The 27,523-nt window shown below is 49.7% G+C and overlaps 1 long non-coding RNA gene across 1 annotated transcript; it reads left to right on the forward strand.

The window, feature by feature from the left end:
- Positions 1-916: 916 nt before the first annotated feature.
- Positions 917-15,865, forward strand: LOC135178426 (uncharacterized). Its single transcript, XR_010303525.1, has 3 exons — positions 917-1,111; positions 7,919-8,057; positions 15,792-15,865. It is a non-coding gene; the product is annotated as an uncharacterized LOC135178426 (long non-coding RNA).
- The last annotated feature ends 11,658 nt before the right edge of the window (positions 15,866-27,523 follow it).

Here is a 27,523-nt window from a genome sequence, read left to right on the forward strand (position 1 = left end):
CGAAGGGCCGCGCCTCGCCGCCTGTGCGAAGGGCCGCGCCTCGCCGCCGAGCCGCCTGTGCGAAGGGCCGCGCCTCGCCGCCGAGCCGCCTGTGCGAAGGGCCGCGCCTCGCCGCCGAGCCGCCTGTGCGAAGGGCCGCGCCTCGCCGCGGAGCGGCCTGTGCGAAGGACCGCGCCTCGCCGCGGAGCCGCCTGTGGGGAAGGACCGCGCCTCGCCGCGGGGCCGCCTGTGCGAAGGACCGCGCCTCGCCGCCGAGCCGCCTGTGCGAAGGACCGCGCCTCGCCGCGGGGCCGCCTGTGCGAAGGGCCGCGCCTCGCCGCGGAGCCGCCTGTGGGGAAGGACCGCGCCTCGCCGCGGAGCCGCCTGTGCGAAGGACCGCGCCTCGCCGCCGAGCCGCCTGTGCGAAGGACCGCGCCTCGCCGCGGGGCCGCCTGTGCGAAGGGCCGCGCCTCGCCGCGGAGCCGCCTGTGGGGAAGGACCGCGCCTCGCCGCGGAGCCGCCTGTGCGAAGGACCGCGCCTCGCCGCCGAGCCGCCTGTGCGAAGGACCGCGCCTCGCCGCGGGGCCGCCTGTGCCCGAGGACCCAGCGCCTCGCCGTGGGGCCGCCTGTGCCCGAGGACCCAGCGCCTCGCCGTGGGGCCGCCTGTGCCCGAGGACCCAGCGCCTCGCCGTGGGGCCGCCTGTGCCCGAGGACCCAGCGCCTCGCCGTGGGGCCGCCTGTGCCCGAGGACCCAGCGCCTCGCCGTGGGGCCGCCTGTGCCCGAGGACCCAGCGCCTCGCCGTGGGGCCGCCTGTGCCCGAGGTGCGGCGGCCCGTGGGAAGGACCGCGCCTCGCCGCGGGGCTGCGCCTTGATGTCAGCGGCATATATGAAGCAGCGCGTCACCATTAGTGCTCACTGCTGCCGCCGTGTGTTACATTGTCGGTACTGCAGCTGGAGTAGACCTTTATCGTCTCTTTCCAATTAATCCCAGGATGGTAGAGCTTGGAGGCGACTTCTGGGGAGCATCGAGTCCAGCCCCGCTGCTAGGGCAGTTTGTGTTGCCAGACCCTTACAGTTACTCCCCCATGTTTAAGGGGCTGCAGCTCAGACATGACTTTTGCACTACCCCAGGTAAGTTTTTTCGTTCTGTCTCTTTCTGCCTGATTCAGTTTGCTGCTGGTTAGAATTGAGTATCACATTTTGTATCAGGACCTGCTTCTGTGTCTTCTGAACTTCTAAGGTATCTGCATTGGCAGATTTTTTTGGCAGTCATGACTACAGCATTTGACACCATCTCCAGCATGCTTGCAGCTAACCTGAGGAAGTGTGTCTGGAGGATTGGATAGTGAGGTGGATGTGAACTGCTTGAAGGAAACTTCCAACTAGATCAGGCTGCACAGGGTTACGTCAGCTATGATCTTGAATGTCTTCAGTGGCTGGGCCTCAACCACATCCCTGGGCAACCTGTTCCGGTGTCTCACTGCTCTCACTGTGTAGAGCTTCCTGCTTATCTCCAACCTAAATCTCCCTTGCTGCAGTTTCAATCCATTGCCCCCTGTCCTATCACCACAGGCCCTTCAAACTGTCCCTCCCAGCCTTCTTGGAGATCCTCTGCAGATACTGAAATGCAGCTTTAAGATCTCCCTTGGGCCTTCTCTTCTCCAGGCTGAACAATCCCAGCTCACCTAGACTGTCTTCGTAGGAGAGGAGGTTGAACCCCCTGATTGTCTTGGTGGCTCTTCTCTGGAAGATCTGCATTAGCATGTCCATGTCCCTTTTGTGCTGGAAGCTGATAGCTGTGCACAACACTGCAGGTGAGGTCTCAGCAGAGCAGAGGGGCAGAGTCACCTCTCTCCCATCTGCTGGCCACACTGCTTTGGATACAGCCCAGGCTGCCATTTGCCTTCTGGGCTGCCAGTGCCCATTGCTGGCTCCTGTCCAGCTTCTCACTTACCAAAGCCCCCAAGTCCTTCTCTGCGGGGCTGCTCTCAATCTCATAATACAGTCTCAAATTGTGCCAGGGAAAGTCTAGGCTGGATGTTAGGAGAAAGTTCTCCACAGAGAGAGTGATTTGCCATTGGAATGGGCTGCCCAGAGAGGTGGTGGAGTCACCATCCCTGGAGGTCTTCAGGAAAAGCCTGGATGAGGCACTTAATGCCATGGTCTGGTTGACTGGATAGGGCTGGGGGATAAGTTGGTCTGGATGATCTTCGAGGTCTCTTCCAACCTCGTTGATTCTATGATGCCTCAGACTGGACTGATAGCAAGTGTTGCTCCAGCTGAGGTGCAGGACTTGCATTTGCCTTATGTAACCTGATGAGATTCTCCCAGCTCATGTCTTCAGCCTGTCCAGGTCTGTAATCGAACCCTTTTCAATGGCTGTTTAAGGAGAAAAGATAGGAAACACAAATGCAATGGAGAGGTTAAAAAACTGTCTTTATGAAAAAAAAAAAAAAAAAGAAGAAGAAGTAAACCACTGCCATTTAGTTATTTATTTATTTAGGGTTCTCCCAAATCATTCCAAGCCAAGGGCAGAAATAATGGAAGCATTTATAGAGTATATCAATAACACGTCATTATCCAGCTCTGCTTCAATCCACTGATTTCCATTTTCCTCTGAACAAGCAGCATTTATCAGAAGACTTAGCATATGAATGGGTAAAGGGAGGGGGGAAGCAATGCAAACGACACCCCCTAGATTTGCATGTCTTTGGATGCCAAACAACCATCACAACTAATGGTTGCTGAAACGCCCTAGAAACCTTATCTGCTGTGTTGACCCTAATCAGAGCAATTAATTTTGTAATGAATTCTTTATACAGATGCCCTGTCTTATTATTATCTTTAGCTTGAATTAATAACATCATGATCATCATTAGGAGATATGAAATTGTCTCTTCAGTACTTCTCATAGCATGTAAGCTCAGACAGAAAAAGAATAATGAGAAGGACAATTAAGAGGAGAAAGTGTCAGCTGTTTTGATTGTTGAGCAGCTTAACCCTAACATCTGCAAACCAGGCTTTCTTTAAATGTGAATATCTTTTATATTCTCCCTCTAGTTCTCCTCCTCTTCTTATGTCAGCATCTTCCTTTACCCCCACAAGAGGCAGACGTCTGCCCTTCAAAGTTCAATACAAAAATACTAAAGAAGAATTTTAGATCTTCCTTCAAACTGTGCCAGTGACAGGTTTTGTAGTAAATGAGCAGTAAGGAACTACAGAATCACAGAATTGTTTTGGTTGAAAAAGACCTCCAAGATCATCAAGTTCATCTTTCAACCACCATGGCCATTAAACCATGTTTCCAAGTGCCATGGCCACATATTTACATGGATTTGATGGGTGGACCAGTAGGTGGATTAAGAAGTGGCTTGATGGCTGCACCCAGAGTGGCTGTCAATGGATCCATGTCCAAGTGGAGGCCAGTGACAAGTGGAATCCCTCAGGGATCAGTCCTGGAACCAGTCTTGTTCAACATCATTGTCGGCAGCATGGACAGAGGCACTGGGTGCACCCTCAGCAAGTTTGCTGACGACACCAAGCTGTGTGGTGCAGCAGACACACTGGAGGGCAGGGATGCCATCCAGAGGGACCTGGACAGGCTGGAGAGGTGGGCACAAGCCAACATCATGAGGTTCAACAAGACCAAGTGCAAGGTCCTGCATCTGGGTCGAGGCAATCTCAAGCACAAATCCAGGCTGGGCAGTGACTGGCTGGAGAGCAGCCCTGAGGAGAGGGACTTAGGGGAGTTGGTGGATGAGAAGCTCAGCATGAGCTAGCAGTGTGCACTTGCAGCCCAGAGGGAAAACCAAATCCTGGGCTGCACTAGAAGTGCGGCCAGCAGGGTGAGGGAGGTGATTCTCCCCCTCTACTCCGCTCTGGTGAGACCCCACCTGGAGTACTGCATCCATCTCTGGAGCCCCTGGGACTAAAGGCATGTGGACATGCTGGACCATGTCCAGAGAAGGGCCACGAGGGTGATCAGAGGGCTGGAGCACCTCTGCTATGAGGACAGACTGAAAGAGTTGGGGCTGTTCAGTCTGGAGAAGAGGAGGCTCTGATGTGACCTTCTTGTGGCCTTCCGGTATCTGAAGAGGGCCTACAAAAAAGTTGGAGAGGGACTTTTTAGGCTCTCAAGGAGTGACAGGACTAGGGGGAGTGGAGCAAAGCTGGAGGTGGGGAGATTCAGACTAGACGTGAGGAGGAAGTTGAGTGTGAGAGTGGTGAGAGCCTGGAATGGGTTGCCCAGGGAGGTGGTTGAGGCCCCATCCCTGGAGATGTTTAAGGCCAGGCTGGATGAGGCTCTGGCCAGGCTGATCTAGGGTAGAGTGTCCCTGCCCATGGCAGGGGAGTTGGAACTAGATGATCCTTGTGGTCCCTTCCAACCCTGACTAATTCTATGATTCTATGATTTCTGGAACACATCCTAACCATCTCCCTGGGCAGCCTATTCCAATCCCTGACCACTCTTGCTCCTCCAGCCCCAAATCTATAAAAATGATTTTTTCAGACTCAGTGGGACCCTGGGCAGCCTGCTATAGTTGGAAGTGTCCTTGCTGACTGCAGGAAGGTTGGGCAAGATAATTTTTGAGGGTCCCTTCCAACCCAAGGCAATTTGTGAATCTGTGAAACAGGGCAAGGCAGGTGGAAGAATTGCTTCAGAATGTTTTATTCATGCAGCTGACTGACGATGTATGGTTCACAGCTTAATCCTAAGAGGGAAAAAAGGATCTGTGGTGTTCTGTGGTGTATTTTTTTCTTTTGCTTTCAAAAAGAGGTGATGATCAAGACCACCGAACATTAAGCATTGAAGTAGTCACCTTTGAAAAAGGAGATAGGAAGTCATGGTGGTTCTTTAGTGCAAGCAGAAGAGCTCAAACTTAGCTTCTCATTCTAGAAACTGAATTTAGAAGACCTCATTCCCTGGATGCCATTCCAAAAGCAACCAGCTAATGTTTTTTCTGCACAGGCAGCTATCTTGGTGTTCTGCAGAGAAAGCCTTTGCCAGACTAGCATTGCTGATGGCCAGGGCAAAGGCACAACCTTCACACAAGGCAAAATTCCCATAGGTGTTGCCTTTTTTTTTCTTTTTCTCTTTCTAAATCAGCTTTTAGTCTGTCTTTGTGTTTTGGAAATGAGCATCCTGAGGTGCTGCCTCAGTCACAAAACCTGCAGTTCAGTGTGCAGGCTGAAATGTTAAGCACAAAATGTGGTCCTGATACCCAGGCAGTGAATGTTTCTTTGTCATCAGTGGAGTCTCTTTCTCTGGAGTTATCAGAACCCACCTGGGTATGTTCCTGTGTGACCTACCCTAGGTCATCCAACTTTGGCATTGGGGTTGGACTGGATTCTGTGACCTACACTTGGTGTGTCCTGAGCAGAGGGCCTTTGAGTATTTCCTGCTATACTGTGTGCAGCACAAAGAACAAGGGAACTGTGTACTTGGTATAAAGAATCACGGAATCTTGGGAGTTGGAAAGGACCTCCAGAGATCATCCAGTCCAACTGCCCTGCCAGAGTAGGATCACTCAGGGCAGGTCACACAGGAACACATCCAGGTGGGTTTTGAATTCTTCCAGAGAAGGAGACTCCACAGTCTCTCTGGGCAGCCAGCTCCAGGGCTCCAGCACCCTCACAGTGGAAAAGTTTTTCCTTCTGTTCCCATGGAACCTGCTCTGCTCCAGCTTACACCCATTGCCCCTTGTCCTGTTGTTGGACACCCTTGAGCAGAGCCTGGCTCTGTCCTCCTGACACTGCCCTGCACATCTTATAAACACGAATGAGGTCACCCCTCAGGCTCCTCTTCTCCAAGCTACAGAGCCCCAGCCTTTCCTCAGCAGGGAGATGTTCCACTGCCTTCAGCATCTTTGTGGCTCTGTGCTGAACTCTCTGAAGCAGCTCCCTGAAATGATGAACCAGAAAAGCCTGGCAGAAGTGGCCTTTCTATTGTCTATTTGGACATCTGTCTGGAATTTTCCATGTGATCTCCAGACCTTCAGAGGGCTGGAGAATACCACTATGGGGAAAGGCTCAGAGAGTTAGGGCTGTTCATCCTGGAGAAGAGAAGGCTCCAGGGAGACCTTAAAGCAACATTTCAATATCTGAAAGGGACCTACAGGAAGGCTGTGGAGGGACTGTTTAGAAGGGGTTGTGGTGATAGAATGGATGGCAGTGGTTTGAAGCTTGAGGGGCTGGATTTAGACTGGAGATTAGAAAGAAATTATTTCCAGTGAGGGTGGTGAGACGCTGAAACAGGTTGCCCAGGGAGGTCATGGATACCCCCTCTTTGGAGCTGTTCAAGGCCAGGTTCAATAAGGCTGTGAGCAACCTGGTCTAGTGGGAGGTGTCCCTGCCCATGGCAAGAGGTTGTAACTGGATGATCTTGAGGCTCCTTTGCAACCTAAACCATTGTACAATTCTACAAATGCATGAAAATCTGTCAGACACCCAAACCTTCTCTGCAGAGCTGCAGTCAAGGAAAGGGGTTTAGGAGATATGGAAGAGTCAGCCCAGAGTATGTTTCTGCTTCAGTTCCACTAGAGTGCAGTTTTGCCACAGTCAAAGCTGAGCAGAGCAGCTAAAACCAAGGGCGTGGCATGCAAATTCTCTCAGCCTGCCCTTCCTCAAACCTGCTCTGGGCACACTGAGATTAGGATGCAAGCTCCTACTCGGTTCTGTACAAATCCCTATTCAGGAGGTTTTGAGCAGAAAAGGCTAAGAAGCCTCCTTTCATGCTCTGCCCTGGTGACACATCTGGAATATTGTGTCCAGTTGTAGGCCTCTCAGTTCTAGAGTGAACTCAGGTTGCTGCTTGAGAGTCCATCACAGAGCCACAAAGATTCTGAAGCAGTGGAACATCTCCCTGCTGAGGAAAGGCTGAGGGAGCTGGGTACCTGCAGCTTGGAGAAGAGGAGCCTGAGGGGTGACCTCATTTGTGTTTATAGAAATGTGCAGGGCAGTGTCAGGAGGACAGAGCCAGGCTCTGCTCAGGGATGTCCAATGACAGGACAAGGGGCAGTGGGTGTAAGCTGGAGCAGAGCAGGTTCCATGGGAACAAAAGGAAAAGCTTTTCCACTGTGAGGGTGCTGGAGCCCTGGAGCAGGCTGCCCAGAGAGACTGTGGAGTCTCCCTCTCTGGAAGAATTCAAAACCCACCTGGATGTGTTCTTGTGTGATCTGCCCTGAGTGATCCTACTCTGGCAGGGCAGTTGGACTGGATGATCTCTGGAGGTCCCTTCCAACCACTAACATTGTGACCTACACTTGGTGTGTCCTGAGCAGAGGGACTTTGGGTTTTCTTGCTATACTGTGTGCAGCACAAAGCACAAGGGAACTGTGCACTTGGCTCACAGAATGTTGGAACTAACTGATCTTTAAAGTCCCTTCCAACCCAAACCACAAATCAATGTCAGAGAAGTTGTTTTCACACTGCTTGTGTTGAGGGCTGTTAGCTTTGCCTTGATATTATCCACACTTGGGAACTACCTTTGCTGCAAGCAGACTTCCAGCAACGGGGTATGTCACTTGCATTGCTGCCTTCTGGTGACTCTTGTTGCCTTCTGATAGACTGTCTACAAACTTTTTTGGCTTGCTGCATGCCAGAAATAGGACAGTGAGGGTAGATGGCTTAAATTCTGTCACCCTAAGCGCTATTCCATTAAAGGTGTGGTGCTTTAAAAGCTGTGTAGAGCCTGCTTTCTAAAGCAGCTGCCATCTGCAGTAACTGAACACAGGATGAATCGAGATGACTGTTTCACTGAGAGCAGAGCAGGGCCCAGCTCAGCAGTTTGCAGGGCAGCCTGAAATATCCTCAAGGTCCAAGAAACCTTGGAGCAGCTCTAAATTATTCAGAGAGACAGAAATTCTCCCAAAGTGTTTCCTGTGTTGGGAATGCTGCCTGAGCTGCTCAGATAGTGATGTCATATTTGTCTCAAAATAGGTGTCCCGGCTGGCTTTGAGCATTACTCATCAGATCTGGTGAAAAGGAGGAGAAGACAAAACAGAAAAGTCTGGAAAAGAAGAGACAGAGGGGAGAGCATCTCACTCTGTACAACTCCCTGAAAGGAGGTTGGAGGCAGGTGAGTGTTGCTTTCTTCTCCCTAGTAATAAGTAGTAGGAGGAGAGGACATCGCCTCCAGTTTTCACAAGGGAGGGTTAGAAGCAACTTCTTGACTGAAAGGGTTCTGAAAGACTGGAACAGACTCCCCAGGAAGATGGTTGAATCCCCATCCTTGAAGGTGTGGAAAACAGGCAGAGATGTGTTGCTGAAGGCCATGGTTTAGTACCAGCCTTGGTAGAGTTAGATTGGATTTGATGACTTTAGGGGAACTAAAGGATTCTATGATTCCACAATTCTATTATCTTAGAAAAACCCAGCCTTTAAATTTGGCAGATGAGCAAAAACAGGATGGAGAGAGGAATACCTTGAGGTCTTTGCTAAACAGAACGTATATGCACCAATTAATCATAGAATCTCTGCATGGCTCAGGTTGGAAGGGACCTCAGCAATCATCTACTCCCAACCTCCCTGCCCTGGACCGGGACACTCAGATAGAGTCAGGTGCTCAAGGCCTCATCCAGCCTGGTGTTGAACACCCTCAGGGAGGAGGCATCCACAGCCTCCCTGGACAACCTGTTCCAGAGTCTCACCACCCTTGTACTGAAGAACTTCTTCCTCAGATCCAGTCTAACCCTGCTCTCCCTCAGTTTCAAACCATTCCCCCTTGTCCTTTCTCTAGACACCCTTAGGAACAGTCCCTCTGCAGCCTTCATGTAGAATCCCTTCTGGTATTGGAAGGCAGCTCCAAGGTCCCCCTGGAGTCTTCTCCAGGCTGAAAGATCCCAGCTCCCTCAGCCTGTCCTCACAGCAGAGATGCTCCAGCCCTTGGATCATCTTTGTGGCCTACTCTAGACTCACTCCAGCAGCTCTATGTCCTTCTTATGCTGGGGACACCGGAAATGGAAGCAGTATTGAGGATGATGTCTCAGCAGAGCAGAGTAAAGGGGCAGAATCCCCTATCTTGCCCTGCTGGCCACACTCCTCGTGCTACAGTCTAGCCCATGGCTGCTTTCTGGGCTGCATTTGATCAGAACTAACACAGAAATGATGAAAACCAAACCTGCCTGTGAAATACAGTGGAGTTTTCCTCATGCCTCCTAAAAATGTTTTGTCCTCACCAAGGAAGGACTTGTGGCTGTGACATTCATGGTACCACAGACATATTATTGCTGGCTTTAGTTTGTGTACCTAATTAAGGTTGAATGGCTCATGGCTCACTGCAGCTTTCCATCACATGAAACCTCTTGACATTATTTATGTGACTGCTAAGTGACACAAAAACACATCCGAGGGAGAAGCAGAGAGGAACAAATGACTAAAGAAAGGTCAGGGCAATACCACATGGCTGCTTGGCTGCTCCCTAGGAATAGAAAAAAGAAATTCTCTTCCTTTTGAACCCTTCTTTGTCTGTTCATTGTTAGTGAAATTAGTTTATGGGTTGTGACACTGAGGGCTTAATTTTCCTTTTATTGCTTTGGAGGGCCACAAATACACACAAAGCAATAAAGCAGAAATATGAATGTAGATGTTCTCCTTTCCAAACTGCCAGCAATTGGCTGTCACACAGACAGCATCATTTCTCTTTGTGCTTTATGCTGCAGACACCCTCAGATTAGGGCAAGACACTTGAACACATTCTGTGTGTTTTGGGAACATCTGCTGGAATATCATCATCTGAGAACAACTTTTGCCACACCTCCACTCCCCCATCAGAAGTGCCACTAATACACGTTTATATCAGGAGTCCAGGCTTGTAGCAGGAGCTCAGCACTGTTTGGAAGCTTGAGGGGGTTGCTGTAGCAGCTTCTGAAATGTAGTGTGCAGGACCAGTGGTACAGAGCAGGTTTTGTAAGAGGAGCGATGTAATGGTTGGGCAGGTTCAAAGCAAATAAAAGGCAGCTCGTGCTGATACGACATGCAGTTAATCTGTGGAACTCATCACATGGGGGGGTGAGCATGGTGTGCATGATAAGAGCTTATAAAGGTCCAAAAAGGGACTAAATAAAGCTAGGAAAGGTAGAAAAATCCTGGAGAGTGCTAATCCCCATCACCACATCCTATCCAAGGGGCATTACATCTGGAATTACTCTGAGCTTCAACATACCTGGAAAGTACCATTTTGATGACCTCAGTGGCAGGGAAGGTTATGGATCAGATCACCTAAGACAACCAGGCCACCAGAGTATTGTGTTCAGTTCTGGGCCTCTCACTACAGGAAGGACATTGAGGGGCCAAGACATGTGCACAGAAGAGCAAAGATTCTGGTGAAGCACAGGGCCTGTGAGGAGGGGCTGAGGAAGCTGTTTCTTCCAGTCTGGAGAAGAGGAGGCTGAGGGGAGACCTCATTGCTCTCTACAGCTAACTGAAAAGAAGCTGGAGCGAGGAGGGGACAGCCTCTTCTTGGTGTCAAGCAACAGGACCAGAGGAAATGGTTTCAAGCTGGGGAGTTCAGGCTGGAGATTAGGAAATACTTCTTCACTGAAAAGGTTCTCAAACTTTGGAGTGGTCTGCCCTGGCCAATGGAGCAGTCAACAGCCCTAGGGGTGTTGAAGCAGCGCATGGACCTGGTTCTGCTGCACGGTTTAGTGTTGACTCCTCAGTTCTGAGTTGAGGGTTAGACTGGATGATCTTGGAGGTCTCTTCCAACTAGATATAGTGTATGATCTTGTTTTGGTCTTATCTTCCTACCTAGACCTCTGGTACTGGTGACTCTTCAAACCAATCCCAAAACAGAGGTTTTAGCATTATGTTTCACAGATGCTTGTTCTGCAGGCAGATCCTTAAAACCAAATAAATACTTGTCCCACTTCACATCACTTTCCACACAGTCAGGCAGAAAGTTTTCACATAAACTGAAAGGATTACTGAGTGGCAGGCCCAGGCTGATTGATTTCTTTCAGTGTAAGATGCCATTTCCTCTAAAACCAAACCCTCCTAAAGATGAAATGTTTGCTTTAGATCTTGTGGACTAAAAAATATATTGTGGTGACACAGGAATTTCCCAATCTGCAGAAAAATTCCACTCAGAATATGCTCCTTATCCTGAAGGTTTCTAGATTTTAGAATTTCAGATCTGAGGCTCTTCTAAGGAAAAGCTGAGGGAGCTGGAGCTCTGTAGCTTGGAGAAGAGGAGCCTGCGGGGTGACCTCTTTCATGTTTATAGAAATGTGCAGGGCAGTGTCAGGAGGACGGAGCCAGGCTCTGCTCAGGGATGTCCAATGACAGGACAAGGGGCAATGGCTGCAAGCTGGAGCAGAGCAGGTTCCATGGGAACAGTAGGAAAAACTTCTCTACTGTGAGGGTGCTGGAGCCCTGGAGCAGGCTGACCAGAGAGGTTGTGGTCTCCTTCTCAGGAGATATTCAATACTCACCTGGACGTGTTCCTGTGTGACCTGCCCTGGGTGATGCTGCTCTGGTCAGAGGCTTTGGACTGGATGATCTTTCAAGGTCCCTTCCAACCTCAAGCATTCTGTGACTATGATTCTTTGTTGGCATGTTCTTTGTGCTAGGTTGATATCAAGTGAACAGCCTGTGACAAAAGAGCTTAAGTTTTAAGAAGCCCATCTTAACAGTAGAATCAGAGAATCACAGATTTGCTTTGGTTAGAAAAGACCTCCAGAGTCCTCCATTCCAACCATCAACCCAACACCACCATGGTCACTAAACTGTGTCCCAAAGTGCCATCGCCACACACTTCATGAACACCTCCAGGTATAGTGGCCTCACCACCTCCCTGGGCAGCCTGTTCCAATCCCTGAGCACTCTTGCAGCAAAGAAACTCTTCCTAATGTCCAACCTAAACCTCCCCTGGCACAATTTCAGGCCATCTCCTGTCATCCTACTGCCCAATACTAGGGAGAGGAGCCCAACCCCCACCTCACTGCAACCTCATTTCGGGGAATTGCAGGGAGCAATAAGGTCTCATCTCGGCCTCCTCTTCTCCAAGACCAAGATCAAGGAAAAAAAAACCTAAGTCTCTCTAGATAAGGTTAGAAACACAATAAAATGAGGCTTTGAACAGCATAAAATGAGAGCATAAAAGAAAATGAGGAAAGGGAAGGGAAGGAAAAGAGTTCAGATGAGGTTAAAGATGTGCTAAAAGAAAAAATAGAAGCAACACATTAACAATCACACCGTGAAGGAAAGGACAATGGCCTTGCTGATAGCCTGATGGTTTTGTGGGGCAGAGGTGAGACTATGTTACACTTCACAGCCTTGACTTGACCTAGGCTGACCGACTGTCTTTCTTTTCAATATCCCAGCCATTAAGGATTTAATCTGGTTCATTCTGCCCTGTTCTCTCCCCATGGTTCATTTGGAGTTGTTGCAGACTGTGTGTCTATATTCTGAGAGAAAAAGTGTCCTGGGTAAGCCAAATGCAGTGTGAAATTATTCAGTCATAGATTGCATTGGGTTGGATCCTACTATCAGGAGGGTTACCTTCAACTACAGCAGGCTACCCAGGGACACACTGAGTCTGACCTTGAAAACCTCCAGAGACAGGGCCTCAAACACAGTCTTGTGCAGTCTGTTCCAGGGTCTCACCACTCTCATTGTGCAGAACTTCCTCCTGATGTCCAACCTTAATCTCCCCTGCTCCAGTTTCCCCTTGTCTTATCACCACAGGTCTTCTAAACAGCCCCTCCCCAGCTTTCCTGTAGGTCTCCTTCAGATACTGAAATGCAGCTGCTAGGGCTCCCCAGAGCCTTCTCTTCCCCAGGTTGAACAGCCCCAACTCTCTGACTCTGTCCACATAGAGGAGGTTCTCCAGCCCTCTTAAGAGTCTTCATGGCCTCCTCTGGACCTGCTCCAACAGCTTTATGTCATATTTTGTTGGGGCACTAGAACTGGACTCAGTACTCCAGGTGAAGCCTCACCAGAACAGAGCAGAGTGGGAGGAAGGGGGGCAAAGTGCTTAGCAGGGCACAGTAGACCTGCCTTCTGCTCCTCGCTGTAGAGAGGATAAAGGGGCTTGGGAAAGATACTGAATTTAAACCCTTCTGTAAGACAAGAACCTTCTCTGTAAAGTGTGCTGACATCTCCTCACAGAAGGAACGTAGCATTGCTGTCATTAAATCAGGCTTAAGGCTTTCGGATCCTTCTCATTTCCAGTTGCTTGCGCAGTAATATCTTCATCTGATGGGAAACTCACCTGTGGTTTTCCCCACATGAAACTTATATTAAGTTCTCCTGGTGGATTCATAAAACATCCCTCCTAATCCCCATTTATTCTGAGCCACTTTGGCTGCTCTGAAGAGCATTGTACCTCACAAAGAACATTTCCTTTCATTCCAAACCCATTTGCATTTTATTTGTGCCTCCACCAAAGAACAATCCGGGCTGATTACAATCCACAGCCACTGTACCTAATGAAAAATTAATTGCAGCAATCTTTTTGCTGTAGTGGTCTTAAACTCATTTTCAGCTGGCCATTCCTCCACCTGCTCACTGAGGCACAAGCAGCTGAAGCAAAAGCATCTCTGACGCTGCCTGAATACCAATGAAGTTCATACATTCCTAGAATGGCTTGGGTTGGAAGGGACCTGAAAGATCATCCAGTTCCAATTCCCCTGCCGTGGGCAGGGACACCTCCCACTAACCCAGGTTGCTCAGCGCCTCTTGCAGCCTGGCCTGGAGCACCTCTAGGGAGGGGGCATCCACAGCCTCACTGGGCAGCCTCTTTCAGTATCTCACCATCCTCACTAAAGGATTTCTTACTTATCTCCAGTCTCAGTCTCCCTCTCTTCAATCTCAAAGTCATTGCCCTTCATCCTGTCACTACAAGCCCTTGTCAAAAGTCTCTCCCCAGCTTTCTCGTAGCCCTCTTCAGGTACTGGAAGGCTGCACTAAGGTCTCCTTGGAATCTTCTCCAGGCCAAGCAGTCCCAGCTTTCTCAGCCAGTTGCCACAGGGGAGGTTCTTCATCCCCTGATCATCTGTGTGGTCTTCTCTGGACCCTTTCCAGCATCTCCATGTCCCTGTTATGCTGGGGACACTGGAACTGGGTGCAGTGCTTCAAGTGGGGTCTCAGCAGAGCAGAGGGGCACAATTCCCTCCCTGTCCTGCTACTCTCACTGCTTTGGATGCAGCCCAGCACACAGCTGCCTCCAGGGCTGTCATCGACCATTGCTGGTTCATGGTGAGTTTGTCATCAGCTGACACTCCCAGGTCCTTCTCCTGTTCTTGAGCCACTCCTCACCCAGCCTGGATTTGTACTTGGGGCTGCCTGTTGGTAAGCTAAGTGTTGAACATGTGGGATAGTGGCACCCAGGGGAAAAAAAAAAAAAAGTGAGTGTTTTGGACTAGGAGCAATCATTGTGTGATGGAAACTAAGTAAGCAACTGGAACAGAAACACTAGAGAACGCCTACTGACACAGGCATGCATGCAGAAGAGTTGGAAGGGGAGGGGAGGATGTGGCTAAATCAGAGCAGCAAGCAGAGGTTGTTCTGGTTGCCTTCCCTGCAGCCATCCCTCAGCAAGCACTGGCAGCAGTCATCAATCAAGATTTGCATGCTGGCCCCGGTGCCAGAGAGGTGTTCTGCCAGGTGAAGCACTCCTGCAGAATGTGGATTTATCAAAGCATGGTTGCTTCTTTCTACAACTAAAGCTGTTTAAGTACAGAGGGAAAGTAACCACTGCAACCCAATGCTTTACAGTGCAGAAAAGAGGGGTGAGGGGCAGGGGATGGCACTCTGTGCCTGCCTCCATAACCATGTAAAGGGGGCTTTTCGTCCCATGTCTGCACTGAAAAGGTCCTTTGGGTGCAGTTCAGTCTGGGCCATGTCTGTAGGTGTTTATGTGTGGGGAAACGTAGAGGGTTCCATGTTCAACCACAGAATGGTTTGGATTAGAAGGGACATTAAAGATCATCCAGTTCCAACCACCTGCCACCTCCTACTAAAGCACATTGCTCGAGGCCCCATCCAACCTGGCCCAGAGCACTTCCAGGCTTGCAGCCTCCACAGCTTCTCTGGACAAGCTGATCCAGTGCTTCACCACCCTCACAGGCAAGAATTTCTTCCCAATGTCCAATGTAACTGTAGCTTCTTCCAGTTTGAAACCACCACCTCTTGTGCCTTCACTACATTCTTTTGCAAAAAGTCCCTCTCCAGCTCTCCTCTAGCCTCTTTCAAACACTAGGACACTATTCTAACATCTCCCCAGACCCTTTTGTTCTCAGGCTGAAAAGCCCCAGCTCCCTCAAGCCTGTCCTCATAGAAGTGCTCCAGCCCTCTGATAACATTCATGACCCTCCTCTGGACCCCCTAGTTCCATGTTCTTCTAGTGCTGAGGGCTCCACAGCCACCACACTACTGCAGCTTGGGTCTTAGGAGAGTGGAGAAAAAGGAGAGGGTCTATTCCCTTACCCTGCTAGTCATTCTGCTTGTGCTACAGCCCAGGACAGGGTTGGTTTCTGGGCTGGTGGTGCACATTGCCAGCTCCTGTTGACCTTCTCATCACCCAGAACTCCCAAGTCCTTCTCCTCAGCACTACTATCTATCCATTTTCCTCCAAGCTTGGATTTGTGCCTGGGATTGGCCCAACTCAGGCACAGGAACCTGCACTTGGCCGTGTTGAACTTTATGAGGTTCCTGTGGACATACTTCTCCACCCTGTCCAAGTTTCTCCTTAAAACCAACCAAACCAAGCCCAGAATGCTCATGAAAACACATTGTAGCTCCCTGTGTAGCAGAAGAGTTTAAATCAATTTTTTTTAATTGATTGTAATCATTACTTTTAATTTTCCTCTAGAAAGTGCTTGCAGCAGTTCAATAGCAGAGGGAGGAAACAGCTGGCCTGCACATTTGTGAGTGAGCAGCATTTAATAAGGTAATGTGTTCATTTTCTGGGTGTCAAGAATTTCGAGCTTCTGCCAGGTCAAATTAATGCAGGTGTCTGCAGCCGGCGCAGGGAAGAGCTCCATAAGCGACTGATGAGATACTTAGAGTGCTTATGAAACATCTTCTGCTGCAGCAATCACAGAAGGGGCTGGATTGGAAGGGACCTCCAAAGCTTATCCAGTCCAACCTCCCTGGCAGGCAGCAGGGACGTCCTCCACCAGATCAGGTTGCTCAGGGCCTTGTCCAGCCTCACCTTGCGTATCTCCAGGAAAGGAGCCTCAGCTCCCTTTCTGAGCACCCTGTTGCAGAGTTCCAGTACCCTCATGGTGCAAAACTTGTTCCTAACATCCAGTCTCAATCTGCTCTTCTCTCATTTCAAACCATTGCCCCACACCCTATCACTGCAGGCTATTGGAAGCAGTCCCTCTGTAGTCTTCTTGTAGCTCCCTCCAGGTACTGGAATGCTGCTATTAGGTCAACCCAGAGCATTCTCTTCTCAAGGCTGAACAACCCCAGCTCCCTCAGCCTGCCCTCACAGCAGAGGTGCCCCAGCCCCCTGATCATTTTCATGGTCCTCTTCCATACCTGCTCCAACAGGTCCATGTCCTTCCTACACTGGGGGCTCCAGAGCTGGACACAGCACTGCAGGGGAGGCCTCAGCAGAGCAGAGCAGAGGGACAGCATTACCTCTTTCTATCTGCTGGCTACACTGCTTTTGATACAGCTCAGGCTGCCTTTGGTCTTCTGAGATACAAGTGGCCATTGCTGGCTTATGCCCAGCTTCTCACCTGTCAACACCCTCAAGTCCTTTCCTGCAAGGCTGCTCTCAATCTCATAATCACTTCAGCCTGTTCCAACCCAGGATAGTTCCAACCCAGGTGCAGGACACTTTGCCTCAAGAGGTTCACCTGGGCCCACTTCTCTAGCTGGTCCTTCTGAATGGAGAGAGATTCTCTGTTTTATGGAGCTACAGCCTTTTAGAACAGTAGTACCAGGCCCCATCTGACCCAAAACTTCCCTGTCTGAAAGCCAAACCCACCATAAATCTGGTGGCCATAGAAAATGTGGCTATGAGGCTTTTATGGAAGCCTCATAGATTCATAGAAAGGCTTAGGTAGGAAGGGACCTTAAAGATCATCTACTTACAACCCACTGCCATGGGCAGTGACACCTCCCACTAGCCCAGATTGCTCAAGACCTCATGCAGCCTGATCTGGAACACACCCAGAGAGGAGGCATCCGCAGCCTCACAGGGCAACCTCTTCAGTATCTCTAACTGGAAACAATTTCTATACTAATCTCCAGTGTAAACCTCCCCTCCTCCAGCTCAAAGCCATTGCCTCTCATCCAGTCACCACAAGGTCCTGTCAAAGGTCCCTCCCCAGCTTTCTCGTAGCCTCTTCAGGTACTGGAAGGCTGCTGTAAGGTCTCCCTGGAGCCTTCTCTCCAGGCTGAACAGCCCCAACTCCCTCAGCCTGTTCCCATAACGGAGGTTCTCCAGCCCTCTGATGATCTTTGTGCTTCCTCTAGACCCTCTCCAATAGCTCCATGTCCTTCTTGTGCTGGGGGTACCAGAACTGGGTGCAGTGCTGCAGGTGGAGTCTCAGTAGAGCTGAGCAGAGGGGCAGAATCCCCTCCCTGTCCTGCTGCTCTCACTGCTTTGGATGCAGCCCAGCACACAGCTGCCTTCTGAGCTGCCAGCGGCCATTGCCATGAGCTGGGACCCCCAAGTCCTTCTCCTCATCCTTCTCCAACTACAAACTGTTCTGTAGTGTTTCAGTGATATGAGTAAAACCTAGTTTTGCTTCATCTGCCAAAGCAGCAGGAGGTGTTTGGAGTGCAGATAAAAAACAGATATCAGACTCTTCACTTCTCCCCCAAATCCAAACAGAACATATTGACTGAAGCAGGTTTATCAATATTTATCTTGAGGGGAAAATAAATCTTCCTGCTTGCAAAACCATAAAGCTGATTTTATTAGAGAGAGAGATATGACTCAAATGAGAAGCTTTCCCAATAATCATCTTAGTGCCTTTCAGCAAACAGAGGACATCAGAAGGGAATGATCAGCCAGAGAGCATCCAAAATTGGCTCTCAGAGGCAAGTGGGTGCCCAGCAAATAGATCCTTCTGCTTTTAGCCACAATGCTCCTGTCAGAGGTGTCACCTGAACTTCCCATGTAGAAGGTGATGATGCACTTGTGCTTGTGAAGAGGCAGGAACTGCACGGTTTGGGCATCTGGAATGCTCTGCCTAGTTTTGGGCTCTCCAGATTGCCAGGGAGCTACTGGAGACAGTCCAGTGAGAGCTGTGAGTATGACTGGGGGACTTGAACATCTCTGCTGTGAAGAAAGACTGAGAAGCATGGGCTGCTTAGTGTGGGGAAGAGAAGGCTGAGACAGGACCTTATGAATGCTTACTAGTGTCTGAGGAGTGGGTGTCAATGCCTTGCTGAACCTCATGAGATTCTCCTCAGTCCTCTTTTTCAGCCTGTCCAGGTCCCTCTGCTTGGCACCCATCCTGTCCTTCAGTCTTACCAACCACACCACTCAGTTTGTTATCACCCTTATAGTATGTGCCAGTATGAGTCACCTTCCCTTCCTAGCGGGTCTCTCCCTCACCTTTCCCACATTATTATTCCAATGTTACTTCCTGCATCTTGTGCATACATTTGAGTATGGATCCTGTGTGGGTGACATAATCTGCAGCTGTCATTCAGCTCAGTGGTTGGTGCTAAGGTAGCCTGCTGGTTGGAGACATCCTTCTGACTCAACTGAGAGAGAAACTTTGGGTCTTCAGAAATCTGTTCTGGTCCCACTCACCTGCTTCCTGCTCTTAGGAAAGGCAGCTGGGGTGCCCTTTTCTCTCTGTCTGCTGTTGAAATGCAGGCTCTTGGTTTCCACATTGCCTCCAGAGTTCCAGCCCAATTTCCTCTCCTAGAGACCACACTGATTTTACAAAGTGCTTCCATTTATCAAACCCAGTGTACTGAGGTTTGGTCTGAGAAGGATATCCAGAGCCAGCAACAATGCTTCAGAGAGCTGTACTTCATTTCTAAAGAAGGAGAAGAAGAAAGCACTGAGCTGCAGGACCAAAACTGTTACCAGGCAGAGGAGGTACAGAACAGGTAGAAGCAGGAGCACAGAGGAAAATGAGGATGAATGTTATAGCAGAAGACGCACCAGCCAGCGGAGAGGACCTTGTAAAACCGATGCTCTACAACGCAATGGCAACCTTGTATATTGTACAGAAGAGCTGCCTCAGGGCTGTCTTCTGCTGTGGCAGCATTTATCTTTGTGAGTGAGCGGAGAGGAGGGACAACTGCCAAGAGGAATGGCCACAAGTGAGTTATTCTGTCTTTCTGCACTGGCAGTGACAAATGGCAGAAGGGACATCCATCATCCCTCTTCACGGTGTGCTCCAGGATTGAAACTGTTTTATGCAGCAGCTGAAAGGGGATGGAAAGATGATCACACAAGATCCTAATAGATAAAGTTTGTAAGGATTTTCCCCCAAATGGAGGAACTTGGTGAGGTGCATAGTTAGACATCTCTGGAAGTTCAGACAATTCAGTCTCTTACACAGACACCAAATGTGGTCAGGGTCAGTGGCTTGATGTCTAAAGAGAGGCAAGTGACAAGTGATGTCCTCACTCTGCTCTGGTGAAATCCCACCTGGAGTACTGTGTTCATCTCTGAATCCCCCAACACAAGAAGGACATGGAAACTCTTAGGGTCCAGAGTATGCCATGAAAATGATCGGTGGGCTGGAGAACTTCTCTTATGAGAACAGGCTGAGAAAGTTGGGGCTGTTCAACCTGGAGAAGAGAAGGCTCTGGGGCAGCCTTCCAGTACCTGAAGGGGCTACAGGATAGCTGTGGAGGGGCTTTTTACAAAGGGGTTGTAATGACAGGACGAGAGGTGATGGCTTCAAACTGGAAAAAGTTTGATTTAGATTAGACACTAGGAGGAAATTCTTCCCCATGAGGATTATGAGACACTGGAACAGGTTGTCTGCAAAAGCTGTGGAGGCTCCAACCCTGGAAGTGTTCAAGGTCATGTTGGATGATACCTTGAGCAGTGTGGTCTAGTAGGAGATGTCCCTGCCCATGACAGGGAAGATGGAACTAGCTGATCTTTCAGGTCCCTCTGAGTCCAAACTATTCCATGATTCTATGATCTACGACTTCTCAACAACACAGCCAAGTCCATGGCAGGCTTAGGCTGTGCCAGAGGGGAGCAAGAGTCTAACAGAGATTGACATGATTTTTTTGGTATGAGATACAAGGGTGAGGACAGTGTTGGGGAAAAGCTGTAGGGAATTATTTAATGCCATGCTTGTAGATCGAGGGCTTTAATAACATAAAGAGAGCAAAGAGAAGACTGTGTGCACTCTGATGATGGATGAATGTGCCTGCTTCAGTACTTCTGGGATGGATTAAGCTGTTGCAGAAGCATTGAACATTGGCTAAAGAACTGTAATATATGTGAAATTCCACACTTAATGCATCATTAAATAATTTGCTGCAACTGATTTATAGGTGCAATATACCACAGCATGTCAAGCCATGTGGGATAATAAATGGGATCACCAAAATATGCTATTGAAACTTTTGTTCTAATCAGTCTTTGGAGCTTTAGTAGAACATAGCTCTGCAGGATGGAATTGTCCTATTGATCCTGATGGAGCAAGAGGTGAAAACTTCATGCTACATAGATTTTAAGGAGCTTTTCTAAGCAATCTAGTTTGTGGTCCAGTGAAGAAGGCACTGGACTGTGATTTGTGGGACCCATGCTCTGGTCCTTGCTTTGTCATTAAAGCTTGAAGCTGCTGATCTAAGTTCTTCCAGGCTAAGAGCAGTAATGCTCACCTTGAGATCTGTGTTTCCTCTTGCTGTGAACACAACCCATGATCCCATCACCTGTCTGCAGATATAGTGTGTGTAGGAGCAGGGATGTTAGAATGAGAGATAAACAGAGAATTAATCACAGAATTGTGGAATCAAGAATTCATTGTTTCCATTGGAAAAGTCCTCTAAGATCATCCAGTCCAACCATCAACCCAACACCACCATGGCCATTAAACCATGTCCCAGAGTGTCATGACCACACAGTTTTTGAACACCTCCAAGGATGGTGACTCCATCACTTCCCTAGGCAGCCTGTTACAATCCCTGAGCACTCTTGCAACAAACAACCTAAACCTCCCCTGGCAGTATTTCAGGCCATTTCCTCTCCTATCACCTGATACTAGGGAGAAAAGACCAACCCCACCTCACTCCAGCCTCCTTTCAGGGAGCTGTAGAGAGCAATGAGGTCTCCCCTCAGCCTCCTCCAGACTAAAGAATCCAGGTTCTCTCAACTGTTCCTCGCCAGTCATGGGTAGTGGCATTGAAGCACTTTCAGCAAGTTTGTTGATGACATCAAACCTTGCGGTGTGCTGAACTCACCTGAGGGCAGAGATGACATCCAGAAGACCTTGACAGGCTGGAGAAGTGGGCCACTGCCAACCGCATGAGGTTCAGCAAGTCAAAGTGCAAGGTCCTGCAGCTGGGTCAGGTCAACTCCAGGCACAAATCCAGACTGGGTGCAGAGTGGGTTGAGAGCAGCACTGAAGAAAGAGACTTGAGGATGTTGGTTGCTGGGCTGCATGAGCCAGCAGTGCCCTCATGCAGCCCAGAAGACAGCTGTGTGCTAGGCTGCAGCAAGAGGAGTGTGGCCAGCAGGGCAAGAGAGGGGATTCTGCCCCTTTCCTCTGCTCTGCTGAGACCACTCCTCCAATGCTCTGTCTGAGCCAGAGTAACATAAGTTCTGGAGTATGGAGTGGAGTAACACAAGTTTTTCTATGCATAAAAAGGCAACGATCAAAGACTCCAACTCTTACCACAGTGCAAAGAATACTCACAGTAGTAGTGACTTACAGCAGATGAAGTGCCATAACTGTATCTCCTGAAAGTGCTCCAAGTGAAAAAGCTGCAGTGAGTAAGCAAGTGCCAAAGAGGCATGAGCTGCTGAACATTCATTTCATTTAGAAACCCAGTGCTGTGGTTCCCTCTTTAAATTAATTTAATTTAGAAGTCACATCAATAATTGTGCCAGCATCACAACACTTGTGGGCTGAGACTCTGCAAACAGCCGTTCCATCATGTCAGAGTTTGTTCTCTCTGGAATCTTTGGCTGCTAATTAGGTGCAACATTTCTGACAATGGACCATAATTCACAGAGGTCCCTTGCAAAGGCCTGTTTTATCACACTTAGTGCATTTTCAAGGCACACAAGAAAAGGGGCTCCTTTGCCTTCTCCCTCTTGGCAGTGGCTTGCCTTGCCCTGTGCTAGCTGTGTTTTGCCAGGCATGTGATGCAGTAAAAACTGCTGTTAAAGAGGTGATAGTGGCCACAGTTTAGGTCAGAATTTTATCTTGAGAACGTTTGCTATCAAGGAAGGAACTTAGTTTATAGTCCAGAATGGATTCTCAGTTGGAACACCTCATAGAATCACAGAACCATAGAACGGCTCAGGTTGGAAGTGACCTCAGAGAGAGGGGATCTGGCTGTGTTGGTCCCTGAAGCTTGGGAGCTTGGTGTGTATAGAATCAAATGTCTGTCTCTGGTGGGTAAAAGATACTTTCTACAGCATCTTCACATCCAACTGCTTATTCAGTGTGCACAACAGCTGGAAGTCATCAACTCCTTAGTCCATGTTTGGACAATGTACAATTATGACAGCTCATAGTCATGCACAGGTTATGGCAGTGACTGATTTACAGCCTCATCAAAAGCCAAGCTTGTTTGAACAAGCACAGATTAACTACTGGAGCTGCTGCTGAAATGTATTGGAAATGAAAAGTAGCTGCAGACAAACTCCAGCAGAAATGCACTGGAGCCATTGATGAGCTGGTCCTCAAACAAGCCAAAGCAGAAACAAATGGGGGCTGTGAATGAGCTAGAGGCAAAACTGAACTGAGACTTTAATGAACTGGAGTCATCCATGAGCTGGAGCTGTCCGTGAGCTGCAGTCATCCAGGAGCTGGAGTCGTCCAGGAGCTAGAGCTGTCCAGGAGCTGAAGCTGTCCAGGAGCCAGACCTGCAAACAGACTAAACTGGAGCCACCTGAAAACTAGACCTGGAAAAAAAGTGGGACTGAACCAACCAGCCTTAAACCACAGTCTAGCTGGAGCCATGAAGTTCCCTCAGTGTCTTTGAGTGAGTGGGCACAGGCAGGACTGTCCCCCGTGTGCCAAGCAGGCAGTAGTATGGTCGTCAGTACAGACTGCTCAGCTTCTCCCTAGGGCTCCACATCCCACCTTGGGTCACTCTGGCATGACAGGGGGTCCTGTGTCCATCCTTACACAGGAGGAGATGTGGCACTGTCAGAGCTCTCTGTGGCATGGCATGAGCCCAAGAGCCTCCAGAGCTGCTGCCTGCTGGACATGAGCAGCTCCTCCTGGTCCCTTGCTGGTGCTTTTGGCAGCAGATATCCAGTGCCAGAAGTGGAAGGAGAAACAGGGATGGGACACCAGAAGAGTGTCACACAACTTCCTCCATGGGTCATGGGTCAGGCCAGACAATTCAATCTGAGAATGAGAATTCCGAGACCTAAAGGAACTTTGATCATGCCAGGGGAAAAAGCTGGCACGTGGACTATGTGGCTACAGACCCTCTAGAAACAAGAAGCATTGCCAGTGGGGTTTAATTTCCCACAGAGATGATGCTCGCTGCTCTGTGGGCCACAATAAGTCTTCCCCCTGCCACACACACACAGAGGCTCCGTGGTGACATCCTTCTCTGTGCTCAGGTGTTGGGCACACAATGTGATTTGGTTTCCTAATCAGTATCAGTATCAACTCAATCACTGGTGACTGACAGGGCAGGCAGAGCACATCATGAGTTTCCCCACAGAATAAATCCCCAGCACTTGGCTTGCAGCTCTGACTGGCAGAAACCAGCCAAAGCTCGTTGCCAATTTCCATGTGTTAATAAACCTGCTCTGAGGGAAATGGCCATCGAGGAAATATCTACCCACTACAAACAATAACATTGAAGCTGGAGGACCCAGTGACTTTCTGTGGGTCATTGAGCTGTCCTTTGCCACTCCAGCAACATGGGGCAGAGATGGGACACTCTGCACCTTCCCCTTAACTCAGTGCTGTGGCAGAGGTTTCCTCTCTTTCAACCCCTTCAGCTCCCCACATTGACTGCCTTTGGGTCTAGTCACAGAATCCCAGAATTCCACAATGGTAGGGGTTGGAAGGGGCCTCTGGAGGTCATCCAGGCCAACTCACCTCGCAGGTTGTTCAGGATTGCAGTGTCCAGGCAGGTTTTGAAAATCTCCAGAGGAGACTCCACAGCCTCTCTGGGTAGCCTGCTCCAGGGCTCCAGCAACCTCACAGCAAAGAAGTTTTTCTTCATGTTGAGGTCAAACCTCCTGTATTCCAGCTTGTACACAGTGTTCCTTGTCCTATCACTGGGCACTACAGGAATGAGCCCAGCCCCATCCTCTTGATTCTCACACTTTAGATAGCAGTAAGCATTGAGAAGATTCCCTCTCAGGATGCTCTTCTTGAGACTGAACAGCCTCGGGTCTCTCAGCCTCTCCTAAGAGCAGCTCCCTCCAGTCAGCTGTGGGCACAGCTCCCTGCTGCACAGGCAAGCAGCAAGGTGTTTCTGCTACTCCCCAACACCACTGGCTCTGGCTCTCTGTGGATTCCAATCTGTCTGGCCATGTGCATAGATACTGCTGAGTGCTGGGTGCCCATGAACATCCCAGCTTGGACCGTCTCAGATACTCATGAGCCACTTGTGCCTGATGTTCTCACTGACTTAGAGGCAAAAGCTCAGCTCAAGGATGGAGGAAGGAACTCACCCTTTGGCAGGAGGGTGAGCTGTCTACAACTACCTGAAGGGAGGCTGTAACCAGGTAGAGGTTGGTCTCTTCTGCCAGGCAACCACCAATAGAACAAGGGGACACAGTCTCAAGTTGGCTGGGGGAAGTATAGGCTGGATGTTAGGAAAAAGTTCTTGGCAGAGAGAGTGATTGGCATTGGAATGGGCTGCCCAGGGAGGTGGTGGAGTCACCATCCCTGGAGGTGTTCAAGAAAAGCCTGGATGAGGCACTTAGTGCCATGGTCTAGTTGACTGGATAGGGCTGGGTGCTAGGTTGGACTGGATGAGCTTGGAGGTCTCTTCCAACCTGGTTGATTCTGTGAGTCTGTGGTTCTAAGAGGCACCGTTCCACCTGGCAAAGGCACAGGAGTGCCTCAGCTTTTCTGGGATGCTGTGAGCCTCTTTTCCTGGGGGAGAAATGCTCCAACATGAATGCAAATGCTTCCAATGCCTCCTCCTCCTGCTCTGAAGCTGACATTTCCCAAGCAGAGCTCTCTTCCTTGACCTCCCTCTGTAAATATTGATACTGTATTCGCAGGCATAATAGATTTATGTCTGCTTTTACTGCAGCCGAATGTTTCCACTGGGACTGTTACGACTTCTGATGGCTGCAGCTCCACCTGCACCAGCTGTGAGGCTCAGCACAGAGTCCCCCCAGCACAAATCCCTCAGTCTCTTAACAGACTGCTGCTGCCTCATCACCCCATTTCTCTTGAGACACTGGGGAAGAAATATTCTCCTGACCCTTGCCCTTCCTTAGGAAAAAGGAAACCCCCTCAAATTTATCTATCTCCCTCCTAAATTACCTCCACTCCAAAGGGTCCAAAGGCAACTATCCAGCCTGAAAAACGACTTGCCCACCACACACAACCCACACAGCTCCCCCCCCCAGATGACCTCATGGTGACCACTGAACCTTCCAAAGGAGAAATCAACTCAGGTTTTGGTTTTCCATTAGCAATTCATGTTTATAGCTATTTCTCCCCCAAATAAAACAATCATACTGTGTTCCACAGCATCCTCATAGAGATGCTCATGGCTTAATGGGTGGATGCTTCAATGGGTAAAAAACTGGTTGGATGGTTGGGCCCCATGAGTGATGAGAAGTGGAGTTAAATCCAGTTGGTGACTGGTCACCAGTGCTGCTCTCTAGGGTTCAGCACTGGGTCCAGTTCTCTTTAATGTCCTTATCAATAACCTGTGTGAGGGGATTTAGGCACCCTCAGTAAGTCTGCAGATGACACCAAATTGCATGGCAGCGCTGATCTGTTAGAGGGATCTGGACAGGCCAGACTGATGGGCTGAGGCCAACTGCATGAGGTTCAAAAGACAAGTGCTGGGTCCTGCACTTGTGTCACAACAACCCCTTGGACCACACAGAGTTTCTGGAAAGTTACCCAGAAGAGAAAGAGGTGGGGCTGTTGTTCAACAGCTGCCTCAAGTTAAGCCAGCATTGTGCCAGATGTGGTCTCAGCAGGGCAGAGTGGAGGGGGAGAATCACACAGAATGACAGAATGTTAGGGGCTGGAAGGGACCTCAAAAGATTATCCTGTCCAGCCCCCTGCCAGAGCAGGACCACATTTCTTTTTACAGTCCAGTTTTCATTTTTATTACTTTTTTATCCCACTTCTCCCCTGTCTCACTTCTTTCCTCTCCATCTCCTCTGTTTTCTCCCATCTCCCTCCTTTTCTCTCTATCTCCTTCCTTTTCTCCCATCTTCCTCTTTCCATCTCCACCTCCATCCTTTCAGCACCACCTCCCCTCCTCCACCGTATCTGCCCCTTTCCCACCCCACACTGCACCTCCCCTTATTTCCCCCAAACCCAGAGCACCTGGGCTCTCTTGCAGTCTCCTCCCACCCCAGGTGTGACCACTTTGCCCTCCCTGCCCACTCCCCTTTATAATGGGCCCCAGGAAAGGCAGAAGCCCCAAGTTTGCCCATCTGGGCAGAGGGATCCTCCTCCTGTCATCACTGGTGAGTCCTTATGGAGCGCACTGGGTGACTGGTGGTGGTGACAACAAAGGCCGGGGGGCCTGGTGGCCCCCCGGTTTAACAGGTTAGGAAATTGATTTTTTTGCTCTAACATCACCTTTGCTGGCTGGGCTGAGGGTCTAACTGTCTGCCTGAGTTAGCCAGGTTCCTCAACCTGCTGGCCACACTTTTCTTAATGCATCCAAGTATACCTTTCACATTCTGGTCCACCAGAATGTGCTGTGGGTAACTTACTATCAGCCAACGCTCCCAGGTCCTTCACTGCAGAGCTACTCTGCAGCAGGTCAGCCCCTCACCTCTTGCTGGTGCATGGTGCTGTTCCTCCCCACGTACAGGCATCTACACGTTCTCATAGATTCACAGAATGTATTAGGCTGGAAGTGCCTTTGAAGATCATCTGGTTCCAGACTCCCTGCTGTGGGAAGGTTGCTCAAGGCCACAGAGGGGGTGTCCACAACCTTCCTGAGCAACCCGTTGCAGTGTCTCACCACCCTCAGTGTAAAACACTTCTTCCTAACCTCCAGTTTGAATCTGCCCTTCTCAATCTTGACCCATTCCCCTTGTCCTCTCAGTACAAGCCCTTGTAAAAAGCCCCTCCCTGGTTTTCTTGGAGGCCCTGTTGACCTTCATTAGGCTCAGTTTTGTCCAGCTGTCCAGGTTGCACCGATTACTCACTGCTTTACCTTTCTCCAAGCTCCTCTGTGGAGGTGGAGTGCCGCAGGGGTGCCAGCAGCCTCCTTCCTTTATTGCCAGCTCTGGCTTCACACAGA

Source organism: Pogoniulus pusillus, chromosome 9 (genome assembly GCF_015220805.1).
Source record: "Pogoniulus pusillus isolate bPogPus1 chromosome 9, bPogPus1.pri, whole genome shotgun sequence".
NCBI classification, from domain to species: Eukaryota; Metazoa; Chordata; class Aves; order Piciformes; family Lybiidae; genus Pogoniulus; species Pogoniulus pusillus.